The sequence below is a fragment of the Canis aureus genome, chromosome 12 (genome assembly GCF_053574225.1).
Source record: "Canis aureus isolate CA01 chromosome 12, VMU_Caureus_v.1.0, whole genome shotgun sequence".
Taxonomy (NCBI): domain Eukaryota; kingdom Metazoa; phylum Chordata; class Mammalia; order Carnivora; family Canidae; genus Canis; species Canis aureus.
This window is the reverse complement of record NC_135622.1, coordinates 37,747,498-37,772,526: the sequence shown is the minus strand read 5'-3', so window position 1 is coordinate 37,772,526 and position 25,029 is coordinate 37,747,498. Positions and strand designations below refer to the sequence as shown.

The 25,029-nt window shown below is 35.5% G+C and overlaps 2 long non-coding RNA genes across 23 annotated transcripts in view; both read left to right on the top strand.

Moving 5' to 3' along the window:
* The window catches only part of LOC144280995 (uncharacterized), a 345,351-nt gene extending 329,396 nt beyond the window's left edge, over positions 1-15,955 (top strand). For 8 of the 10 annotated variants that reach the window (XR_013349458.1, XR_013349460.1, XR_013349459.1 and 5 more), the window contains 2 exons: positions 13,729-13,854; positions 14,351-14,652. This is a non-coding gene — a long non-coding RNA (uncharacterized LOC144280995). Of the gene's footprint in view, positions 1-924; positions 992-13,728; positions 13,855-14,350; positions 14,653-15,747 lie in introns of those variants that run through there. The other 2 variants (XR_013349461.1, XR_013349464.1) reach the window with 2 other exon arrangements.
* A 431-nt stretch (positions 15,956-16,386) lies between these two features.
* Positions 16,387-25,029, top strand: part of LOC144280993 (uncharacterized) — a 276,878-nt gene continuing 268,235 nt past the window's right edge. For 5 of the 13 annotated variants that reach the window (XR_013349455.1, XR_013349445.1, XR_013349443.1 and 2 more), the window contains exons 1-3: positions 16,390-17,342; positions 20,129-20,322; positions 22,805-23,035. This is a non-coding gene — a long non-coding RNA (uncharacterized LOC144280993). Of the gene's footprint in view, positions 17,343-20,128; positions 20,323-22,804; positions 23,036-25,029 lie in introns of all 13 variants that reach the window. The other 8 variants (XR_013349453.1, XR_013349448.1, XR_013349447.1 and 5 more) reach the window with 5 other exon arrangements.

Below are 25,029 nucleotides of genomic sequence, written 5' to 3'. Positions count from 1 at the left end.
TTTAGACAAAAAGAGAGTAGCCTAATGATTCATCTAAAAGGGAAAGGTGAAAAAAGGACCGAGATTAGAAAAGCACCAACTATAAAATTATATTAAGAAGTAAGAGCATATTGAAAGGAGTAGTAGAAGACAAGATTAGGGATGATAAGAGCCAAATGTTTAGAACTTTGAACCTTAAGAATTTGAGCTTCAAACCATAAATGATGGAGAATCCAATAAGTGCATATGGAAAGGACTGTCAGGAGCAATAGTGCATTTGCGGCATGTTCATCTACTAGCAACGTATGTGATGCATTCAGAAAAGAGCTGGTGAAGCTAGCTGGGAAACTACCTGGACTTCTGCATAAAATTCCTCTGAAGGATTTGTGGCCACACAAAATCTATTTTCAGAGACCAAAGATGACTTCCATGGTGTTGAGATAAAAATTTCAAAGATTTTATTTATTTGAGAGAGAGAGAGAGACAGAGAGAGAGAGAGCATGAGTAGGGGGAGAGGCAAAAGGAAAGGGAGGGAATTCTTCAGGCAGACTCCAGACTGAGAACAAAGCCTTATGCAGGGCTTGATTCCAGGACCCTGAGATTGTGACAGGAACTGAAACCAAGAGTCTGATGTTTAACCAACTGAGCCACCCAAGCGCCCTGATATAGAATTTTTTCAAATAATGAAGTTTCAAGAGAATGGGGTTTTCTCCTCAGTCTTTTAAGCTGTTTCCTGAAGCTTAAGGGTGTTTTTACAATACAGAGTGAACAAAGATTTTGTATGTCACTGTCTAGTGATATGATTCTGGAAACATACATTTCTTTTGCAGTGGGTATGGTACATGTTTACTCCCTTGCATGACCTAGTCTGTGAAGTTGTAACTGTGCACCTGGTCATGTGATGTTTCATCCCTACCAACCGTGTTGTAAATGTCTTTACTCCAGATTGAATTTTTATATACTTGGAATCATGTTGGAATCAAAACTCCAATAACTTGAATTGAAATGAAAGGTGAGATTTTTTTTTCACTTAAACAAGTTTATAGTCCATTTGCCTCAAGGAATCACAGTATCAGTGAACTCTATAAATGGCTATTGTACAGATAGAGCATATGCACTGTGTCTGTTTTTAAAATTGAACAAATCAGAGCATGGAACTTTATGCCCTAGAACTTTACTAATGGTTTTCAATGTGGGCTTTCCCAGAGCTTTAAGAGGCTCTGCAAATGAAGACTCTGAGAAGAAAAGTCTTTTTAGCATTATGGGGAATATCCCCCACCCCATACTATAAATGGAAAAACTTTATAATTTATCATGTTTTTAAGATGCTATAATACATTTGCTTCATCCAGTTTGTGGGGACTGCCATTTATTTATTGCTTACTCAGGGCTAGCATTACAGTGGGTCCTTTAAATCTATTCTCCAATTTAATCCCCATAAAATCCTGAATAGCAGTAGTCTTATTTTTATCTCCATCGAAGGAAAGATGATTCTGAATTAGAAAATTTAAGTAATTTCTCTGAGGTTATATAGGTAGTAAGTGTTAGAGCTGGGCTTTCCTGATGCTTTCATTCATTCATTCATTCATTCATTCATTCAAAAAGGACTCAAAAAGGAGAATCACTAATAAATAAGAGCCTTGTCCTCATGGAGCTTGTATTCTAGAGGTAGAGAAAGATTCAGTTGTTCAGCTAGCAAATAAATACTAAGCAACATGCCTTTGAGGTGATATGAAATCTATGACGATAAATACAATAGGGTAAGGGAATAGAGAATGAAAGGATAATTTTTGTGATCCTATTTTTGATAGAGTGATAAAATAAGTCTTCCCTAGGGCAATGACATTTGACCTGAACTTTGGCTGGAGTGATGAATCAAACTTTATGAATGTTTTAGGGAAAAGTATTCTAGGTAAAGATCCTTAGGGTAGAAAGTGGTGGCATAGTCCCCTGAGACTGGCCTGAGCAGTATGGGTACAGGCAGAGCACTAGTAGATGAATCTAGAGAGTTAGGTAGATTGTGAAGGGCCTTGTTGCTAGAGTAGAAATTTTGTATTTAATTTATTAGAGTGATGAGATGACACTGGAAGGTTTGAGCAGGCTCTTTCTTAGGAAATTGCTGGGTTTTTAGGAGCTCTGTGTCAGGAGTCAGAGGCAGAGGACAGATATATATATTTCTTACTATGTCACATGTTAGTATCATAAATCTAGGCTGTCATCTCTTGGCTCTTAGATTATTATATCACAAATTGTTATTATATTGCCATGGATGTTTACAAAAGGTTTTTCTGATTTTCTTCATTCATAAATTTAATCTATCTGCTGTACCTGGTTCAAATTATTTATTACATAGCTATTTACTGATTAAAATTAATTTATTATAATTCTAAAGAGTTTTCAGATGAAGATTCTTCATTATTCTCAGAATTATTTATGATCATATAATACATATAATCTTCGTGCCTTTTCTAAAATACTGGTCTCCTTTTCTCAAAGACAGCTATTTCTTACTTAAGATTGATGTATCTTTCCAGGTCCAGTTGAAATAACCTTCTCTTCCTAGCCAAACTCTCACCAAGCTCTCTATTCTGTGACCTTCTACAGTAATTACTGTCTGCCCAGTTCATCCCAGACCTAAATTATACATTGTTTTATATTCATTTATTTAATTATTCATACATTTGTACATTTGTTAATTGAGTTAATTAATTGACTTGTTTATTTAACACATGTTTATCAAGAGCCTATTATGTTTTAGGCATTCCTCTAGACACAGGGCAGAGTGTGGAAAATTTTTAAATCAATTTTAATGAAGTTAATTTGCATTTAATAAAATACACAGCTTTTATGCGAAGAATTTAGTGAGATTCAATGTTTATACATGTGTAAACTGTGCCATACTCAATATATTAAACATTTCCATCATCTCCAAAGTACCAAAGTCTCTTTGTTCATTTTAGGAGTCTACCCCCTACCTAATATCTCTCCTGTTCCATCACCATAGTTTAAAATGCTCTTTTACAACTTCAAATAAATGAAGTTATATCGTATGATCCTTTTGATTTAGGTTCCTTTGCTCATCATTATGTCTGTGAGATTAATCTATGTTCCATTTTTAGTGTATTGTACATTTTTTAATGATAGGTAGTATTTCATTGCATGGATATCCACACATCTTTAAAAAATCACCTGTTTAAAAAAATCACCTGTTGATGCATGTTTGGGTTGTGTTTAGTTTTTGGCTATTGTGAATAAAGCCTGATATAAACATTTGTGTACAAATATTTCTCTGGAAGGATGTTTACATTTCTCTTGATTAAACAATGAATGGAATTACCAAATCACAGGAAAGGTGTATATTTGAATATGTAAGAAATTTTCCTGACCAATCATAGCATATTTTTCACTCCCATCAGCAATATGTGATAGTTCCAGTTGCTTAAAATCTTCACGAATACTTGGTATTGTCAATATTTTTTAGTTTTAAAATTTTGTTATAGCACGCATGAAGTTACATTTCATTATAGTTCTAATAGGCATTGCTTTGGTGATGAATAATGTTGAGCATACAGCGGTTTAGCACCGCCTTCAGCCCAGGGTGTGATCCTGGGGTCCTGAGATCAAGTCCCGCATCAGGCTCCCTGCATGGAGCCTGCTTCTCCCTCTGTCTGTGTCTCTGCCTCTCTCTCTGATGAATAAATAAATAAAATTAAAAAAAATAATATTGAGCATGTTTTTGATTTGCTTATTGTCCATTTCTTTATCTTCTTTAAAAGAGTGTTTGTTCAAGTCTTTTGCACACTTCACTTACTTTTGTTGAATTTTCTTGTTCAAAAGCCTCAGGAGTTCTTTATGTATGTGTGTACATCCATAAGCAAACGTATATACAAGTATACATTTTATAGTCAATGGCAGTTTAAAAAAATATTAATTGGCATCTTCTGAAGTGCAGACAGTTTTAACTTAAGGAAGTCCAGTTTTTCAATACATGTTTTACAGTTTGAGCTTTTTGTGTCTTTCTATTTATTTATTCATGAGAGACACACAGAGAGAGGCAGAGACACAGGCAGAGGGAGAAGCAGGCTCCATGCAGGGAGCCTAATGTGGGACTCATTCCCAGGACTCCAGGATCACGCCCTGAGCCGAAGGCAGATGCTCAACCTCTGCTCCACTCAGGCATCCCTTTTTGTGTCTTTCTAATAAATCATTGCCTACTCCATATTGTGAGGTTTTTATTTTGTATTTCTTCTAAATGTTTTCACATTTTAGCTTTTCTGTTTTAGTCCTGGTCCATTTGAATAGTTTAATTTTCTGTATGTTAGGATGTCCTGTTTGACATTCACTCTTCTTTCTGTGGATATTTAGCTGTTTCTCCAAATTACAAGCACACCTAGTGAATTTACTTGGCACTTTTTTCAAAATACTATATGATTTCATGAAAATATGGAATCTCAAAAAAAAAAAAAAGCTGAACTCATAGGAGGAGAAAGTAGAGTAGTGATTACCAGGGGATAGGTAGGTAGGGGGAAATGGGGAGATGTTGATCAAGAGGTTTAAAGTTACAGTTTTATAGGGTGAATAAGTCTGGAGACCTGCTGTATAGGCATGATAACCATACTTACAAATATTGTATTGAACGCTGGAAATATGCTAAGAGAATAGAAAAAAGTAATGACTCTGGTTTAAGCTTTGACATGTAAAGAGCTTGGAAATGATCACTCTTGTCCATACAATTAAAAAAAAAAAAGCTAAAGATAAAATTAATGAGTTTTCTTAGCTCTATCAAAGAATTGAGATTACAGGGCAAACCACCACTCCAAAAATTGGAGAGACAGTAAATTGAATACATAGAGCTACAGCTGAGATCAGCTAAACTAAAGAAGGAACCTCTAAAGCCAGAAACAGGTAGGAACACTTACATGGTAACTTTGGGGGAATTTCTAGAGTCTCAGTATGGGCTAACTTGAGAATTAAAACTTGTGGGGGCCCAGTTTTGGGGAGGTCCCCACAATGCATGGATATTATATCCAATAACCCCACCAGGTTCTCATAACAAAGATCAGAGAAAAATTTCCTCCTGTTTCAGGCAGGGAAAGAGGAAAATTAATCAATTTTAAATACACCTGGATAATTATTTTGCAGTGTATATGTATATCAAATTATCACACTGTGTATCTTACACTTAAGGAATGTTATATGTCAATAAATCCTCAAAATGTTCTTTTTAAATATACCCAGAGAGTTCTCCATACCTCTCCAAAGGAAATTACTTCATCTGATTCTTAGTTGACATGGAGGAAGGCCTTCACTAGCCTCCCTGTCTCAGATAGGAAAAGGGGGAAAGAGGCTAATGAATTCTGAAGATCACAGTCCAGGGACTCAAACCCACTAAAAAGCTGAGATTCAATCATAAGATTACAAATTGCTTCCCTTCCACAATACTAAAATCATATCAACAGGGCTCCAGTATAATAAAATTGCATTTCAACAAAGAGAGCTGTAAGACACAGATTTTATTTAAAAAGGAGTTCTTAGGGAAACCCCAAAACAACAGAGGGAAAACAAACAAACAAATAAGAAGATGAGAGGAAACTGAGACCTCTGACACCTATACCAAAAGCAAACATTAAGCACAGCTCAGCTTCTAACCAGGTTTAACATAAAACCCTCACACTAAAAGCCTAAGTTCCTATTAATGCATCTATCAACAAAAAATTTACAAGATAAAAAAATCCAATATGAAGAGACAAAACAAGCATCAAAATGAGACTCGGATGTGACACACTCAAAAATTATCAAGTAGAGAATTTAAAATAACCATAATTAATATGTTAAAAGCTGTAATGGAAACAATAGATGGTGTGCGAGAACAGATACATAATATAAACAAAGATAGGAAAACAAGTAAAATTCCAAAGGAAATGCTAGAAATCAAAACACTGTAAAGGAAGGGTACCTTTGACAGGTTTATTAGCAGATTGGATGCAACCAAGGAAAGCATTAATGAGAAAGAACATATGTCAATAGAAACCTATCAAATTGAAATGCAAAGAGGAAAAAGACTGAAAAACAAAAACACCCCATAAGACATCTAAGACAACAGATATTAAAGTAGATGTAACATACTAGTAATTGGAATCCCAGAAGGAGAAGAAAGAGAGAAAGGAGCAAAAGAAATATTTAAAGCAATAATGGCTGAGAATTGTCCAAAATTAATAACATTAATTATAACAAATGTATCACACTAGTGCAAGATGTTAATAATATGAGAGCCTGTGTGATTTGGGTAGAGGGAATATGGTAATTTTTATACTGTCCTATATTAGGTTTTTTTTTCTTCAATTATTACTTCAAAGTTTTAAGTTTTATGTTTAAGTTTTGCCCTAGGAATTAAATTCCTTTCTCTAGATCTAATTTACCACTTATTATCATTTTCCTTCATCTAGAAAAATGTCCTTTAGTGTTTCTTTTTTCTTTTTTTTTAATTTATTTTTTATTGGTGTTCAATTTACCAACATACAGAATAACACCCAGTGCCCATCACCCATTCACTCCCACCCCCCACCCTCCTCCCCTTCTACCACCCCTAATTCGTCTCCCAGAGTTAGCAGTCTTTACGTTATGTCTCCCTTTCTGATATTTCCCACACATTTCTTCTCCCTTCCCTTATATTCCCTTTCACTATTATTTATATTCCCCAAATGAATGAGAACATATAATGTTTGTCCTTCTCCGACTGACTTACTTCACTCAGCATAATACCCTCCAGTTCCATCCACGTTGAAGCAAATGGTGGGTATTTGTCATTTCTAATAGCTGAGTAATATTCCATTGTATACATAGACCACATCTTCTTTATCCACTCATCTTTCTATGGACACCGAGGGTCCTTCCACAGTTTGGCCATTGCTGTGACCATTGCTGCTAGAAACATCGGGGTGCAGGTGTCCCTGCGTTTCATTGCATCTGTATCTTTGGGGTAAATCCCCAACAGTGCAATTGCTGGGTCGTAGGGCAGGTATATTTTTAACTGTTTGAGGAGCCTCCACACAGTTTTCCAGAGTGGCTGCACCAGTTCACATTCCCACCAACAGTGCAAGAGGGTTCCCTTTTCTCCGCATCCTCTCCAACATTTGTGGTTTCCTGCCTTGTTAATTTTCCCCATTCTCACTGGTGTGAGGTGGTATCTCATTGTGGTTTTGATTTGTATTTCCCTCATGGCAAGAGTGTTTCTTTTACTGAAATTTCTTCCATTTTTTTATTCATTTGAAAATGTCTTTATTTCATATTTATTTAAAAATATTTGGTTGAATACAGAATTCTGCTTGATATTTTTCTTTGTTTATTATTCAAATATATAAAGATATAACCTTATTATCCCCTGGCCCGCATTGAGATACATATGTAAATATATCATATATATATACATTTTGAAGATAGTGTCGGCTAAACCCAACATCTGGATTATCTTGGGTCAGTTGTTTTTTGTTTACTTTTGCATATGAATATGGTTCTCATTTTCCTGTTTCTTTGCCTATTTTTATTCCATTCCTGCAAATTCTTAGTCTCTGCGTGCAATGCCTAAAGGGCTTTGTTCTCTTGGCTTTGTTTTCTGTCATATTGAAAACATTGGCTAGTTATTAATTCTTCTCTATGTTTCTCAGCTTCTTCCAGATCTTAGTAAAGTACCAATTAATATTTTATTATCTCTTAAATGCTTTTTTCTGTGATCAGAGTGGTGAGTCCTTGACAATTGGCTTTGCACATACTGGGCACTGTTGTCGTTATGGCTACGTGTGATTGATTCCTCACTATAGGAACTGAGGACATACAGCAAAAGGGAAGATAAAGGAGAATATGGGATAAAAGTCCTGGAACAACATGCTTCATTACTCAGGTTTCAGGAGGATCTTAGAATGTACTTCATGTAAAATAAATCAATCATCAATATTTATTAAGTGCCTATTGTTTGGGGGGAAAATAAAAGGAGTACCACACATGATGTTAGCCTTGCATGAGGACTTACAAAGTTTCTGATATCGCATATTAGCTGGCAGGGCAAGACACCTATATGAAACTCCTCAATTTATTCCCCAAATATACTGAACACTGTTTTGGTGAGCAAAGTACTATGGAATTGCTGAGAAGCTAACAAAGAGAAATACACCGGACAGCTCCTGAAGATGCTCACAGTCTGGCAGAGTAGACAGATATGCAGAGATGATTATGATACAAACAGAATGAAATAGGTATTAAAGCAACTATAAAATTTATTGGGCTCTTACTATATGCCATGGATTAATTCAATCCTCAACACAGCCTATGATGTAAGTATATTATTATCCCCCTTTTACAGATTAGAAACCTTGGAAACCTGAGGTATAGAATCATGTGAAGTCACTTGGTCAAGATAGTGAGTGACAGAGCTAGGGCATAATCTTAGGCTGCCTGACTCCCTTATTCTTCAAATAAAGCCACAATGGAATGCAAAGGAGGAATAAAGTTAATCTTAGAGATAATACGATGCTGAGGGACTTGAAAACATAAGCCATAATATTATCATGAGGGGTTAATTATCAGTGATTAGGGAAAACTGGTCTCCCATTGCATGAGGCTTTCATAAATTCAGAAAATATAACCATCTTCTGATTTCTTTTTTTTGTTTGTTTCTTTGTTTGTTTTAAAGACTTTATTTACTTTTTCATGAGAGACACAGAGAGAGAGAGAGACAGAGGCACAGGCAGAGGAAGACTCGATCCTAGGACCCTAGGACCACGACCCAAGCTGAAGGCAGATGCTCAACCACTGAGCCCCCCAGGTGTCCTCATCTTCTGATTTCAAAGCTAACACAAATTTCCATGCCAATGTAGATCTGGATATCTGCAGAAGAGTCCATGATTCTTATTTCCACTACTTATCTACCATCCCCTAAAATACCAAGAATTACTGCAAACTATAGCTCAAGATCTTTCAAGTCACTTAGGATTCATTTTCCCCAAATTTGATAATTATTTACTCAGTTCCTTCAATACTTTAATCCAAATATGGGTTTACCTCAAGAGCACACACATCTTAGAGTCAGCAGAAATATTTATTCCTCTTTATAAATTATTAAATAAACTTTATGGCTTAGAACTAAGTGCCTCATGAATCTTGTTATCATGAATTAATTATAATTCTGTACATTTATATAATGCTTTATGATGTTCTTCCACATAAATTATCTTATTTAATTTTCATAGCAATGTAGTGAGTTAGAAAAAGTTGATATTAATACTGCAATTTTCACTATGAGGAATCAAAGACTTAGGAAACTTTGAGTCATTTTCTTGAGTTCATGTGGTTATAGATTATTGAGCTAGATTTAGGAGTGATCCAGTCTGTCTCTTTCTCTCTCTTTCTCTTTCACTCATTAGAGCCTGATGATATTTGAGTGATCAGAAGATTCTGAATTCTTGAAAGTGTAAAGTCAGCGATCAGAGCTGGAATGATGGTGAATTAACTAGGATGCAGCAGCCCTGTGAGATCTGGCCAAAGCATCATCTGGGGAGTCTCAGCCATTTATTAGAATTGTGCCAAGTGGCTTAGAACTTCAGTGGGGTAGCACATTTGAGATGGGAGAGATTAGTGTGTATGGATTTAGTCAGAGACAGGGAATTTTGGTGGCATTTGAAGGAGGAGTAGAATTGGACTAGGTAGAGATAGGAATTGTGTTTTACTGGATAGAGGGGCAGCACAAACAAAGATAGTAAGAGAAAGATCATAGGAAAATATTTTGGGAGAGGAGACTACTGTATTACAAACCACAAGATGGGGATTAGTCAAATCAGGTTAGATAAATAAGATGGAGAAGGTCTAGATTGGGAGAAGGAGGTGGGGAGAAAAAGGAAGCAAGAGGTGGAAAATAGGGAACTACATCATGTTCTTGGAATGGAGACTAGCACGCTTAATGGTCTGTTTGGCGATGATCATTCTTATTGTCAGGGTGAGTAATGGTGGGGCAAGAAGATCAGGCTGGGAAGTGTTTAGTTGTTGGTGATGAAGGCTCCAGTTGTGGGATGAGTGTAGGAATGGAGAAAAAGGAGTCTTTTAAATAAAGAGGTATATTGATATAGTGATAGACTGGATTCAGAGCGTTGAGGCAAAGAGGAAATTTAAAGATGACTTCAAGTTTCCTAGTCTCGGAGGTAAAGAATGTTACAGCCACCAACACCACCAAAAGAAAAAAAAAGGGGGGGGGGAGTACATTTTAGAAAAAGGTTTTCCTTAGCTCATTGAGTGTGACATGATAGAGAGGACATCTATGAGGAGAAATCTTATGGGCCAATTGGAAAGTGAGGTAGGAGGAGTTTGATCTGGGAGACATAGACAAGCAGTAGAATTTCATGCCATCAGATTTGGAGTACACACAGGGGCATGAATGAGAAAAATAAATATGGAAGTTCAGTGTTGGAAGCTTATAGAATTATCTGATTTAGGCACTAAAGGATGTATGGAAGCATAGGAGAGAGACCAAGAAGGGGTGAGGTAGAAGGAGAACCAGAAAAGAGGCATGTCAGGGATCCTAGAGAAGGAGAAGAGTCAAGAAGTTGGGTAGATCAATAGTGTAAAGAGTCGACAATAAGGATTTAAAAGAAATACATGATTGCATATGATGATAATGTCACCAATGGATTTTAGGGGAAATGATTGAATAAGTTAATCACATTTTATCTATCAATATCAGTAAATAAGTCATTAAGTGTAAGGTTAATTTTAACATTTAAAATTAACATTTATAATATATATAACACTTATATTAACATTGTATTATATGTAAGATTTATTTTAACATTTAACATATTAGCATGTTTTGCTGTTTGATATATACTATGTTAGAAAGTCAGTGACCTACAAAGCACTTTATAGAATTCATACTGAAAGTTACCACATAAATATGACCTTTAGAAATGTTACTCATTTGGATGAAATTAAACTTTAGAAAAGTTAAAAATATTTATAGGAAGAGTGAAATTTAAGAATTAAGGAAAGTAAAAATTTTGTGAAATATTGAAAGTACCCTTAAATCAAGTGGAAAAAAGAGACAGCACTTGCAGTCATCCTAAATAAGTTGTGTACTTTCAAGCACCTGGTGCTGAGAAAATTTTAGAAACAGTATATTTAGCCATAATCTTACCAGCTCATCATGCATTTCCTATTTTCTTAATTCTCATTTTATTGCTAGAGAGGTTTGCATGATCGAAGAATATAGTTTTAAAAGTTTCATGTTTCTCCTGTTTATTCTTTAACCTGAAGTCATAATCATATTTCTATAGGAATAAATTATGATTTCACGAAGGATTATCACTTGGGGAGGATAATTAGATGCTAGAAAATGAGGTTCTTAAAATGAGGGTCTTGTTTATAATATCAAGTATTTGTGACAAACACAATGAGTAATGATGAAAAAGTGCCCTAAAACGTGACATGTCATGTGAGTAATTATCTAAATTCTGCTGGGGGTCTTTCTGGCATCTTTAAAACTTTTGTGCTGTGGTATGGATTTAGAAATAATAAGATAGTTCAGCCTAGTCCTGTCATAGAGAGTTCACATGAGGAGATATTTCTGTCCTGGCTTAAATTGCCTCTGTAATTTTATGTGCCTATCACCATTATTGCTACAGAGACTTCATTTGGATTACAAAGACCTGAGATGCCAAATGTCAGCAAGTGAAATGTGCCTGCATGATACTAATTCCTGTAATGACCAGAGCTAAGCAATGTTCCAGTTACCTCAAATACAGTTGGAAGTCAAGAACTCCATAAAATTACTGAGAGAACAATTTTTCAGGATTTCCCAGGAAACTCACTTTTTCTATCCCAGTAGCTTATATCCACCTTAGAGCAGAAATTCCTTACCTGTGACAATCTTCCCAGCAGGAGAAGGTGAGCTCTCAGGTAGCATAGATGGAATGCTTCTTTGTTCGCTGTCACATATCCAGTGCTTGATATAGTACCTGGTACATTAAAGAGTGTGTGTGTGTGTGTGTGTGTGTGTGTGTGTTGAATGAATGAATGAAAAAGGAGAATCAGTCAGTGTTATTAAGACCACTCCTAAGAGCAGACTACTTTTTTTGCTCTGTGTCTATAGGAAAGACCTTCTCTCTGCCACATTTTTCTCAAGCTAGGCAGGAACCATATAATATAGTGCTTCTCTTATGATTTGATAGTACAGGTATTTTCCAACATGTCTGTGTGTATCTTCTGCACTAACAGTTCAGGTTAGATGGTTACCTGGAAGGGTTCCTAAGCTGGTGTTGCTGAGCTCTTTCTCTATGGAACACTGACTAGCCTTTATATAAACCCTCCTGGGGTAGAAATGTCTTCCCATAATACTTTCCCTACACATTGTGCCTACTCATCCAAGATGAATCATATTTCAATATGAATGTGCCCTATGAGGTTTGGCTCCCAAGTTTGTGAGTGGAAAGAAAAAAAAAAAACATACCAGAAGAATGACAATCATTGTTTTAAATTTTTATTGAAAGTTGTATGACAAAATCATTATCATCTAAGATCTACCAAAATAGTATTTTAGACCTGTATTAGTTAATAAAAAATGGCATTAGTTTTCTGCATATTGCAGTTTTTCAGTTTTTTGAAATTTGTGATTGGTTTGAGATTTTATTCATTCTAAGTAAACATTTGCTTTAATGCCTAATTTTTCGTTTCTAATTTTGTATTATTTTTCCTTTCAATTAGCAATAATCATGCTTTAGATAAACCTCATTGTCTATGATACTGCCACCACACAAAGCTGTGTATCATTTTTCTTAAAAGGGGCCACCAAACTTGTATAAGTTACAGGCAGCACAAAATTTGCTTCCTGTACCAGTTAGCTTTGTGCTTGCATTTCCCTAACAAAATTAGTCTTCATATCACCATTTTAGTTCACAGGAAAAGAAAGTAGATGAGAGGTCTCAGCCTACTCATACTCATATAGGCATAGGTATGCCTACCTGAGAGTGGGAAGAAGCCCTTTATGCAGAATCTCTGGGGCAATGAGCTCCTAATCACCTCTAGTGGGAGGGCAGAAGGAGCAAAAAAATATTTCCAGGGTAAGTTCCTACATTCTCTGGTCTCACAGATGTGGTTCAAAAGTGCTGAATTTGGAGTCAAAAGATGAATTCTTATTCCTGACCTACCTCTTATGAGTTGTGGGACCCCAAGGATATCACTTCACTTTGCTGAGCCCCAGTGGTCTCTCTCACTCTCAAATGTGGCTTTTAATCTTTGTTTATTGCACAAAGATGTTAGAGTCAAATGAGTTAATACATGTCACAATACATTGACACGAGTAAAGGTGTCCTGGTTTAAGTTGTTACAGATCCATGTTACTTCTTAGTAGGGACAAAGCAAATTCTGTGATAAAGAAAGAAAGTACCTCTTCAATGTTTGGAATAAGTATGGGTGTTGGGATGTCAGGCAGATAAGAATAAGGATTTGGATGACATGTTAGCCAAAGGGAAGGGTCATCAGTAGCATTTCAGCCTTGACTTCCCTTAAATCCTGTTTGTGAATGTATCTCAACTAGCTCATTAGCTGGCCAATGTCTAGCAATAACCATCTAATTATTTTTAATGCTTCAAAAATTATAATAATCCATGTATTTGATGGTGACTCTATTATTTGGAACTGTTGGTCCACAGAATAATCCATATCAAATGATGCAAAATGAATAATTGCTCTTATCATTACTTTTGTTTTCAGGACCAATTGCACAATGCATAAAAAAATATCATCATAGGCCATATGGTAGAGGAGAAAGATCATTCTACTATGAATGAGGATATTCTATGTACTTGTAGTTTTTAAAAAAAGCAGTGTGAACTTGCGGTAAGTCACATACCTTCTCTGCTATTTTTTAATGGGTAAAGTTATATCAGCTCAATTTAACCAAGTGTTATGAATATCAAATAATAAAGTATAGATGTTGAGGGATTTGCAAAGCATTTAAAGCCTACCCAATTAAATGGTAATATTATTTGCTGAGAATTACTAATGAGGAGGCAGTTAAGTAAATTAACTATAAGATTGAGAAATGGAGAAATCAGCAGACACAAAATCCACTAATTTGATAATTCCTAGGGCCATTAGCTTGTCTTATATACAAAGGCATAAACATAATAAAAATAAATGAAAACACATTCCTTTCATCTGAAACCGCCTTTCCCTTTTCTGGATAGTTTCGTATTGATAATCTGGCATCTACCAGTTCCATCTAAGGGGATTGTTTGAAGCATTTAATCAATCTCTCATAAAATGTATGTGTGCTGCTTTTATAACTGTGACTAAACAAAGGAGGTGTTGAATATATTTTGCTCCATTTCAGAATCTCAGACTTCGTAACTGGCAAGGATTCTGGACCACAACATCCTGCAATGTCCTGGTGATAACTTTCCTTCCAGACAGATATCAGCTGAGCACAGTGTACCATCAGCTGCCCACACTGGGAGAAACAAATCAGAAAACCACTGTTCCATAATCACAGAATTGAAAGAACTGCATACGTAAAATGACAGGCTATTAATTCTGGTTTAGAAAGCCTGAATAGGACTTTTTGATGAAGTTTAATTTTCTTTTGGCTCTTCAGAAATGGATAAATCATTTAAAATAAAAATAGATGTTGTATTATAGGAGGCTCATTTCTTTCAATATTTATTATTTTGGGGGAAGGTATTTTTTTAAATGATGAAATGAAATGATGAAGTGTTCACATGAATGCTCCAAAATAGTATACTGTTCATTCTCTGTTGCCTTACTAAGCTCTAGATTTGAAAATTATTTGGTGTAATTTAAGTAAACCTCCAGTATATAAAATTTTAATTGAAAAGATATGATATTTCATTAAATGCTGTCACACATTGCTATTGTTGCCAAATGAGGCTTGGCGGTACCACCAGGACACTTTTCTCCTGATCTGATTCTGTCTCCAACCTGAACCAAATAGAGCCTTCAAGATTATATAGATATAGATATGGTATGCTTTTATGTTTTTATAGCATTTATATAATATATATATTCATACGAGTATTTTTATCAGCAATTTCATTATGAAACTTCAATAGAAGTTGAAGCATTAGAATAATTAATTTTTAAAACTCTTGCACCTGGAAAAGTATTTATAGTTTCATGAATTATCTATACAGAATGCTGTGACAGTAAGATACAAAAAGATGGGGAGAGGGTATGTGTAGAACACAGTTTAGAAGTAAATATACCTTGAGAGTCAGTCTAAAATGTGTAAGCAAGGAAGTTAAAAATAATCCTTTTCCCCATTTGTCTAAAATGTATAAGCAAGGAAGTTAAAAAGAATCCTTTCTGCCATTTGTGAGAGAATGAACTTTATTTTGTTTTTCCTGGGGTTAACAAATTCACCTTTAAAAAAATGTAGGGACTAACAATGAGAAAGGCATATGCACGTGACCACAGCATTCTCATGAGGACCCACATAATCATATTCTAACTATACTTATTATATTCTCTGCAAAGTATGTTAGGGCCAAGGAGCCCATAGGACCATTCTGCCTCCATTTCTCTAGAATATACTAAAGTGGTTAGTGAGCAACAAGAGGTAACAACTGCACACTCAGTGAATAACTTAATTTACCTGGAGAAAACTACTACTGTAAATCCACCATTTTTCTTCATTTGCACCCAACCTGGGCATTTGCTGTGTGGGGTGGTTTCATCTAACAATTCATCTTTAACTGTTTCTCTTTCCCAAAGCCTCCGGACAATGCCTCATGTCACCAACACCAGCAGTGCCATGGCCATCAGTGCAGCAGAAGTGACTTGCTTCCAGATCCTGCTTCCAGTGGCTGTCACACTGGGCTTTGAGGTAACTACTCCTGTCTGTATCCATAGAGATTTGCAAGTAGTAAGAATCTTAAGAACAGAGGCTCAAATTAAAACAAACATCCAAAATCTAATGTTTATTTTCCAAGTTTTAATATTTGGTGGAAATATTTGAAACATGGAATCATACAACTTTTGAAGAATATTGTTGAGTTTTCTTATTTTACAGTCTTGTCTAAAACGTAGTGCTAATGTATGTTTTTTTAAAATAATCCTTTAGGGCAGCCCTGGTGGCTCAACGGTTTAGTGCCGCCTTCAGCCCAGGGTGTGATCCTGGAGACCCAGGATCAAGTCCCATGTCAGGCTCCCTGTACAAAGCCTGCTTCTCCCTCTGCCTGTGTCTCTGCCTCTCTCTCTCTCTCTCTATGTCTCTCATGAATAAATAAATAAAAAAAAATAAAATAAAATAATCCTTTATAATTAAAAAAGCATAAAGCTTTTCTGCTGAAAGCATTTTCTGCTTTGTAAGCAGTTGACACTTGAATTCACTTGGAGCAGGCTGTCCCTTTGTTTTGGGGAAAAAAAACCCCACACGACTGTATTCTCTAAGAAACCATTTTGTAATGCAGAAGTACCTCTGAATTTTCCTTAAGAAAAACTATTTTTTTTAATTGGCTTTTGTAGCCTGAGATTCTGAATGAAAATGGGTAAAGTAAATCTTATGGAAGGCTATGGCTCTAAGTCTTTTTTTGGAGTGTGTGGGGGAGATTTCTTTTTCTTGATACAAACAGCTTGTGTCTGTAAATTTTGCCTTGCAATTCTTGTGTAGATGCATATGCCTGTGCAAGTGAGAACGTGATTGAGAAACAGAGGCAGGTGGGGAACTTTTGTTTGAACAGCTTTTCACTTGAAATAGGAGGGCATGAGATGGAAGATGAACAAGAAGGGCTTTCAACCTTGATGTTCATCTGTGGGCAAGAAAGGACAGCCTCTGCTTGATTTAGCTAAATGTGGATTGGCCAACTGATATTGTGCTCATCCTGCTACACAAGAACAAGTAATTCAGTATAAAGATTATATTCTACTATAATTGTTGTTTCGGGGCCAAAGTGTAAGTCCACCTTATGGTGGGTGTTAATGATCAAAATTACAATAGCTAATACCTACTGAGCACTTACTTTATGCCAAGAAATGTTCTAAATGCTTCACATATGTCAACTGTTGCCCTCATAACAACTCCCCTCATTGGGAACAACTTATCTCCATTTTATAGACAAGGAAACTGAGGCTTACAGAGAACTTTCTCATGGGTCTGGAAAGAGAAGGCTAGAATTTGGGAGTGAGCCGCATCAGAGCTGATAAAGCTGGGTTGCATGTTTGTGTCTTTTTTGAGTTACCAGGGAAGATAATTAATTATGACATCACTTAAGAAGGCCTCTCTCACCGTGGGCTTCCCATCAGGCATAGAGCAGCCTATCGGTGGAAGGGCCACTCATACACACATCACATAGACTTCTATCAGTCAGGTAAGATTTTTTGTGGCACCCTTTCCTTGTCTCTATCCCTTTTGCCTGAAATTCAGGTTTCCTGGGATGTTTTCTTCTAAACCCATTTTTCCCCCTAAAACCATAATAATGTGTTAATTGATATCAAGCTATTCTTACTGCTGGTACATTAATATAGACATAATTTTGAATAAACATGACCAAACATCTTTTTTTAATTTGATATCTTTCTATCTTCCTGAAGACCACTATTGTTCTCACTTTTGGTGTGTGTGTGTGTGATTGGTGTCTATCTTTAAAAGTATTGAATTCAAATGGTAACAGTAGACATCCTTATTTTATTCTGAATCACAAAAGAGAAATTATGGCTATTCAGTAAATAAGCTTTTTGCTGAAGGTCTTTTGTAAATATCCTATAGAAGTTGATTCATTCCTAGTTTGCCAGGATTTTATTTTTTTTTAAGATTTGATTTTTTTTTTTAATCGTGGATCAGTATTACATTTCATTATACTTTCTTCTACATTTATGGGGGTGATTTTATGACTTTTCTTCTTTACTGTCTTCAAGGGGCATAGTACAAGGCTTTTCTAATGTTAAATCAACATGCATTTCTAAAGTAAATGCTAATTCACCATGATATAGTGCATGTATTACTGAAATAGTTTTGCTAATATTTTGTTTAGAATTTTCTGCATCTGTGTTCATGAATGAGGTTGGCTTAAGTTTTTTCTTTTCTTTTTTAAGATTTTATTTATTCATGAGAGACGCAGAAAGAGGCAGAGACACAGGCAGAGGGAGAAGCAGGCTCCATGCAGGGAGTCCAGGTAGGGGGACTTGATCCCAGGTCTCCAGGATCACATCCTGGGCTGAAGGCGGCGCTAAACTGCTGAGCCACCTGGACATCCTAAGTTTCTCTTTTCTTGTACTGTTCTTTTTGTAGTTTGATATCAAGGTTATGATGGCCTCACAAAGAGTTGAAGAGTGACTCACAGTTTCTAGTCTCTAGAAGAGTATATATAATATTGCTATTATTTATTTCTTATGTATTTGGCAGAATTAGCTGGTGAAACCTTATTTGTCTAAAGTTTTCTTCAAGGAATGATAATACAGTCCAACCTCCTTATTTACAGAAGGGAAAAAATAAGGCCAGGGGAAAGTGACATACTTAGTACGTGACAGCGCCAGGTGCTTCACTTACTTTATGTTCCTGAAATTATTGAGATTATCTTTAATAGTTAAAGGAATATATCGATTTTTCTTTTTGAGCTTTATGAATTTTGTTTCCCACAGCTCAACAATTGAGTTGTTTTAGTTCATCTAAAATTTTGTGTATCAACAGATTTGTTTATATTACACCATTTAATGTCTAAGTTATGGTGTTATTTCCTTTTTTGTGTTTTATATTGGTTATTTGGTTTGTTCTTTTTTTTTTTATCTTGACTAAATGTCATTGGAAGTTCTTCAAATTTATCATTTTTGTGAAAAATCAATTTTTGGCTTTGTGGCTATTGTCTATGGCTTTACCCCAGAAAGGTGGCCAGAACTTGGACGTGATGGCTTCATAGTGCAATCAAGGAAGCACTGTGCTAGGCATGTGGCACTGAAGCAGAGAGTCAGCAAGGAACCAACGTCCGTGAGGATGTCAGGAGTCACTCAAAGAGGTTGACTGTTAGAAATCCTTTTTTTGAATATCATTTGGGTCATTGAGATTCTAATGTAATGCTATATGGAGAAGGAATTTCCTTGATTACTCAGATAGAATTTTCCTTCCAGAAGTGCAAGCTTGGAGATAGAATTTTGTTGGTATAATCTAACTTTTCACTAATTTAGCTTTATATTCTCAATCTCTCTCTCTCTTTTTCTCTCTCTGTCTCATAATTTATCTTGGTAAAAATCAAATTTTCATGGACTTATCTTCATACCCTTTCATTTTTGGTTTCCCACATAGACAAATCACTTCAAAGAGAAGGGCCAGAGCCTCATGTGTCCTGCTGCTATGCTGGTCTCATCAGCTTGCTGTCCTTGTTCCTTGTCACTCACTCCTGAACAATTACACTTCCACAGCTTAGAAGAGATTATTTTGTAAATAAGTAAAAAAGTTGTGTGTGTGTATGTGTGTGTGTGTGTGTGTGTGTGTGTGTGTGTATGAGGGGGATTTGATTATAATTTTTAATTAGTCCAACTTCAGGTTTATATATCTCAAAGGAACACTACAGGTATTTGGCAATTAATGTTTGTAAATAACCTTGAGATCCTTGAGGAAGAGAGATGCTATATAAATGAATAATGTGATGATGAAAATAATAATACATGCACTGACATTCCCAAGCCAGTTGCCTGAATTAGGTCTTAAAGTCTAAGGAAAGCTGTATAAAATGTAGCTATTGAAATAAATATTTTTACACCCCTCTTTAAGTCATGATGGAAAATATCTGTGGCATACAGAATACAACCATAATGCATGATTGTGATTTACAACACATTTATGAATGTTTATTGTTTAAATAAGTAACTATTTTGCTATTTGTATATAGTTGTTAGATCAAGAACTACAGGACATAATTCTTTGGGGTGATAGTATGTGGATGCTAACTGGCAACTGTCTCAATGTAATTGCTAAATGTTGCTCAATAATAAATTATGGTTCTATTATTAATTCAAGTTTTTCAGTGGCATAATAGATATTTTTGCAAAGATCTTTACAAATAATTTTTAGAGAGACAAAAAAAACTCTGTCACCCTCATACCATAAAATAAATTGCTTTCTCTCCACCTGACCATCTTTCATTTCCTTTTGATATTAAAGGTCAATGATTATATGCCTCTGACAATGCCCCTGCCCTTTGGCACTGCACAAGGGGTGAAGGGAGGAAGAATACACCTGTTTATTATGTATGCCACTAAATTCTACCATTTTGTATTTGGTTGCTGAAAGTTCTGAAAATGGCATCAAACTTCACAGCACAAGTGAAAATGAGCTGTTGTCCATAACTGTACAAAGTAAGTTACAGCATTGAGTTTTTATTAAATAAGACCTTTAGGACTGAGAGAATAGACAAAAGAGCCATTCTATTAGATATGAGCCACTATTATTTTCTAATTCAACAATTTCATTCACTCACCACTCAGCCAATTTTAGTATGAGAAAATGTTTTTGTTGTTATTGTGTTGTTTGATTATTGTCTATCTCCCCCAACAAGAATATAACTCTTCCTCCAACAAGAAAATAACTGTTGTCTGTCTTTTTCACAGGTATTCCCAGCACTCTAAGTTTACCTTCCATATAGTGAATATAAGATCTCCCACCTTGGGAGAGTTTATTGTTAAGTACTTGACAGTACACCACTTGTCGGAATAGAAAATAAAATAGAGGCTTACATGATACAGATGAATCATGAAAAATCATAATATAGGATAATATAACAACTATTTTTCTTCTGTGAATCATGGGAAATCATAATATAGAATAATATAACAACTATTTTTCTTCTGTGCTGATATCAGAACAGGAAGAGAAAATATGTCTTAAATTTAAAAACATAAATAGCAATGAAATATCCTTATGGTCTTTAAAACATTCTCACATGGATTATCACCAGTCCTGGCAGGATGTATCTCAGTTCCAGTGGAGTAACAGTGTGAAAAGAGAAGTTTGAACAAATGAGAATGAATGTTTTTGGAAAAAGAAAGATTAGAGTCTACCTATTAATGAAATTTTGTAGACTAAAAGATTTATGTTGAGGTTGAGGATTGGAGCAACACATAATTGAAGGATTCTCTAAGCAGTTGAAAATGTGCCTGGATTTGGGTAGAAATACATGTTCAAAGTAAGGTTTTTAGAAACATCTATATAATTTATAGTCAATGTTTAAAAGTGGATATGACAATAAATTCATAGAAAAGAATGTTCAGTTCAGAGAGTTGGGAGAAACTCCATCATTTAAAGGATGAAGGAATTTTAAAAAATTTCAAAAAAGTGGGGTGCCTTAGTGGCTCAGTTGGTTGAGTGTCCAACTCAATCTCAGTGCAGGTCTTGATCTCAGGGTTGTGAGTTTGAGCCGTGCATTGGGCTCCACGCTGGACATGGAGCCTACTTATTTTTTTTTCCAGAAATGTTAAGCAGTAAAAAAATACTAATTGAAATAGGTAGGGATCCTAGATAGTACAGAAGCCCCAAACCAATAGAATGGTCAGGAAGGGAATGGGAACCATCAAAGTTTGCAGGAAGGTCAAAGGTAAATGATGGAGCAACAGCTGATTTGGAAATGCAGTCTTAAGAGAGTAGTTCTCACTGAATGGTAGGAATGAAAACTAAATTAGAAAGGTTTATTGGTGGATGGATGCTATGGGGTGATGAGTAAGAGTTTTTGGGAAGGCTGGATGTAAAAGAACACAAATTTTCATGAAGGTGTGAAAGAGTTTATGTTTGTTTTATTGCTTATTTATTTAATTATTTTAGAATGGAGAAGACAAGTGTATTTATGGATAGAATTCAATGGAGAAGAAAAGTAGAAAAAATAAGGCATATAATTTTATCAAGGCAATAAAGAGACAAGGGGAAGGAATAAAATTATATAGAGAGACTTGGGTGTTGGAAGGGAGTTAATATGTTCTATGGTAACATATCAGATAGTAAATGAAGTCATATGCTGAGATTAAGCAGAGCTATTGTCATGGAGTGAATATACTACAAATTTTGGACGCTGATAAACAGGTTCATTTGTAGGCTTTGCCACTTATTTTGCGACTTTTGAAAAAAGTTGCTCACCATCAATGAATCCATTTTCTTGTAAAAGGGAATAATAACACCAATCCTGCAGAGTTATTTTACATTTAGGATAACAGTGATTAACATTTATTGATCACTTTCTACCTACTAGGCTCCATTTAAAAAACTTTACATAAATGAACTCATTTAGTTGTTAACTTTTGAGATAGGGGTTATAGTTATCCCAATTTTACAGGAAAGGAAATGGAGGTTTCCAGATGTTAATAACGTTCAGAAGATCACATAGCTGGTAATAGGCAGACCCAGGATTTGAAAACAGCCAGGTAGTTTACACTGTCTTTCTAATATATCTAAAAAAAGCTTAGCACAGTTCTTGACTAACAGATGATTCAATAACTAGGATTTATAATTATTGGTAAAAAGTTAGCACTTGTAAAATGTACTTCTAATTTTATAGTCTCTTAAGTCCAAAGAAAATGATCGGATAGGAATTAAATATTTTCTGAACACCATAGGTTAATTCTGAGGTCATACCTGAATTTAGTTATTTATTGATCTAAATAGGCACAGATGAGGACCTAGGTATGTCCCATAGTGCCCTAGGTGGCTTTATTTGCTCTTTAAATATATTTAATATATTTATTAAATATAGTGGTTCCTTCGTAATAATGTCAATCAATTTAGGTAAACTTAGACAATAGAGGCTTTTCTCAGATAATGAAGATATTCTTCCCTAACTTCTTTTCTCTTGAGGATTTACAGGTATCAAGGCATATTTTTGGGAAATATTGTGGGACTGGTCTTTACTAATCATTAGATGAAACTGGTATCAACTGAGATGTTCACTGCCTTGGATCCTTGGTCTCACCACATCCCCACTGTTCTGGAACTCTGGCATCGGCTTCTATATTAACCTCCTCATTTACAAACAGCACCTTTTATTTTCAGTGGCTGTGAATAATTTTGAATATCTAGCACAAATAGGTAAGTTGAACAAATATATTAACAAATAAACCTTTAGCTTGAAGGATTAAAAAGCCGATAGTAAAGAAGTCCTGCACCAAATTCAGAGAGAATAAGCAAATCTCGAATGGCAATGAGACTAGACTCTATGAATGTATTTCCCCTAGGGCCATTTTCCAATTCCAAAATAAGTTATCAAGATGCTACACAATGTGTGACAGTCTTATGTGTCTCAGAGAACAAGGGTTGGAAGTCTCAAGTCTCTCAAAAGTAGGAAAGGATCTGATAAACTCTCTACTACTTCATTTGGGACACTGAAATTCTGCTTCCTAGGAATAAAGATGAATTAGAAATAGAATAGCCCTCACGGGGAATGAAACCTAACACCAAGTTACCTAACACTGCAAAGGAAATTACAATTATCTCAGATTGCAGGTATTCCCAGGAATCTGGCAAAAGCAAATAGAAATTCTGTTTGGAGAAATACACCATAATTCTAGGCCTCAAATTATTTTGTTTTTCTGACTTTCAAAGATTTTGTGATCAGCTCTGGAGTGTGGCCTGAGATTTTGAATCTCTAATAAATTTCTAGGTGAGGATGATGTTGGTGCTCAGATAATTACTCATTTGGACCAAGAATAAAGCTTATACTACATATGTTTAAGTAATAACCCAGAGACTAAAGTGCATGCTTTACTACTCTATGATTTAATGTAAAATTTATGATTTAATATAAAAATATAATTATATATTAAAGTATGAAAATACTAAACAACCACTTTCTCTCTCTTTCTCTCTCTTTCTCTCTCTCTCTCTCTCTCTCTATATATATATATATATATATATATATGGTCACATAGGTAATAAGTGGCTGGACTAAGATTTTTTTTTAAGATTATTTATTTATTTATTCATGACAGAGAGAGAGGAAGAGACACAGGCAGAGGGAGAGGGAGAAAAGCAGGCTCCATGCAGGGAGCCTGACGTGGGACTTGATCCCAGGTCTCCAGGATCACACCCTGGGCTGAAGGCGGCGCCAAACCTTTGGGCCACCGGGGCTGCCCTGGACTAAGATTTGAATCTAAGTAATGTGGTGATAGAATCTGTGCACTTATCCACTGCTCTACACCCTATACTATTTCCCAGGTGTGGCCTATTGGAACATTGGTGGGTATCATCCAGCCCATTCCTTAAAGTTTCTGTCACCTCCGTCATTCTTCATGTCTCCCAGCTTTATATGATGTTGTCACTAACATAGGCCAGAGTTGCATATTATGTCAACCAGAAGCCAGAGTAAATGAGAAATGACTCCTTTGCTCTTCTAAAGGAATAAATAATACATGTAGAGGCTATTACCAGTATTACCAGGCAGACTCAGTCTGACTACTCAACTTGACCATCCTTTATGTTGATCTGAATGCTAGCTTCATTACCCTTTAGGTGTTGTGGCCAGAAAACAGGCAAGCTGATCCACATAAGTGTCCTCCCAATTTAGTACTGGTTGAGGGCCACAATAAGTCTAACATAAATGATCTGGGCTTTGAGGTTTGTCATTGTATTAACAAAAAACCCTGTTATTCATTATTCATGATTTAAATTGAATAAGGGAAGGCTGAGAATCTGATGAGTCTCCTCTTGCATCTCCAGAAAAATATCAGGCATACAGCTCACTCTTTTCAACAGGTCAGGACCCATCAGTAAAACCTTGGAAATGCCAATTACTCTGCCCTGTTCCAAACAAAGCCCAGCATCCCAATCTACAGGGGCGGAATTCCAACTTCACATTTTCTTGCTAATGCAGATTTCACAGAAGACTAGAAAACACACAAATGTACACACACACACACACCTTACTGTGAAATAGTAAAAATTACCAAAATTCTCTCCTACAATATCACAGGATTTACAGAAGTTTCTGAACATCTAAATTAATTGCCATCACAATTTTACATGTCATTGTCAGAGTATAGTTTTTGTGTCCCTTGTTTATAAAAAGTTTAAAAAAACCAGTGCAA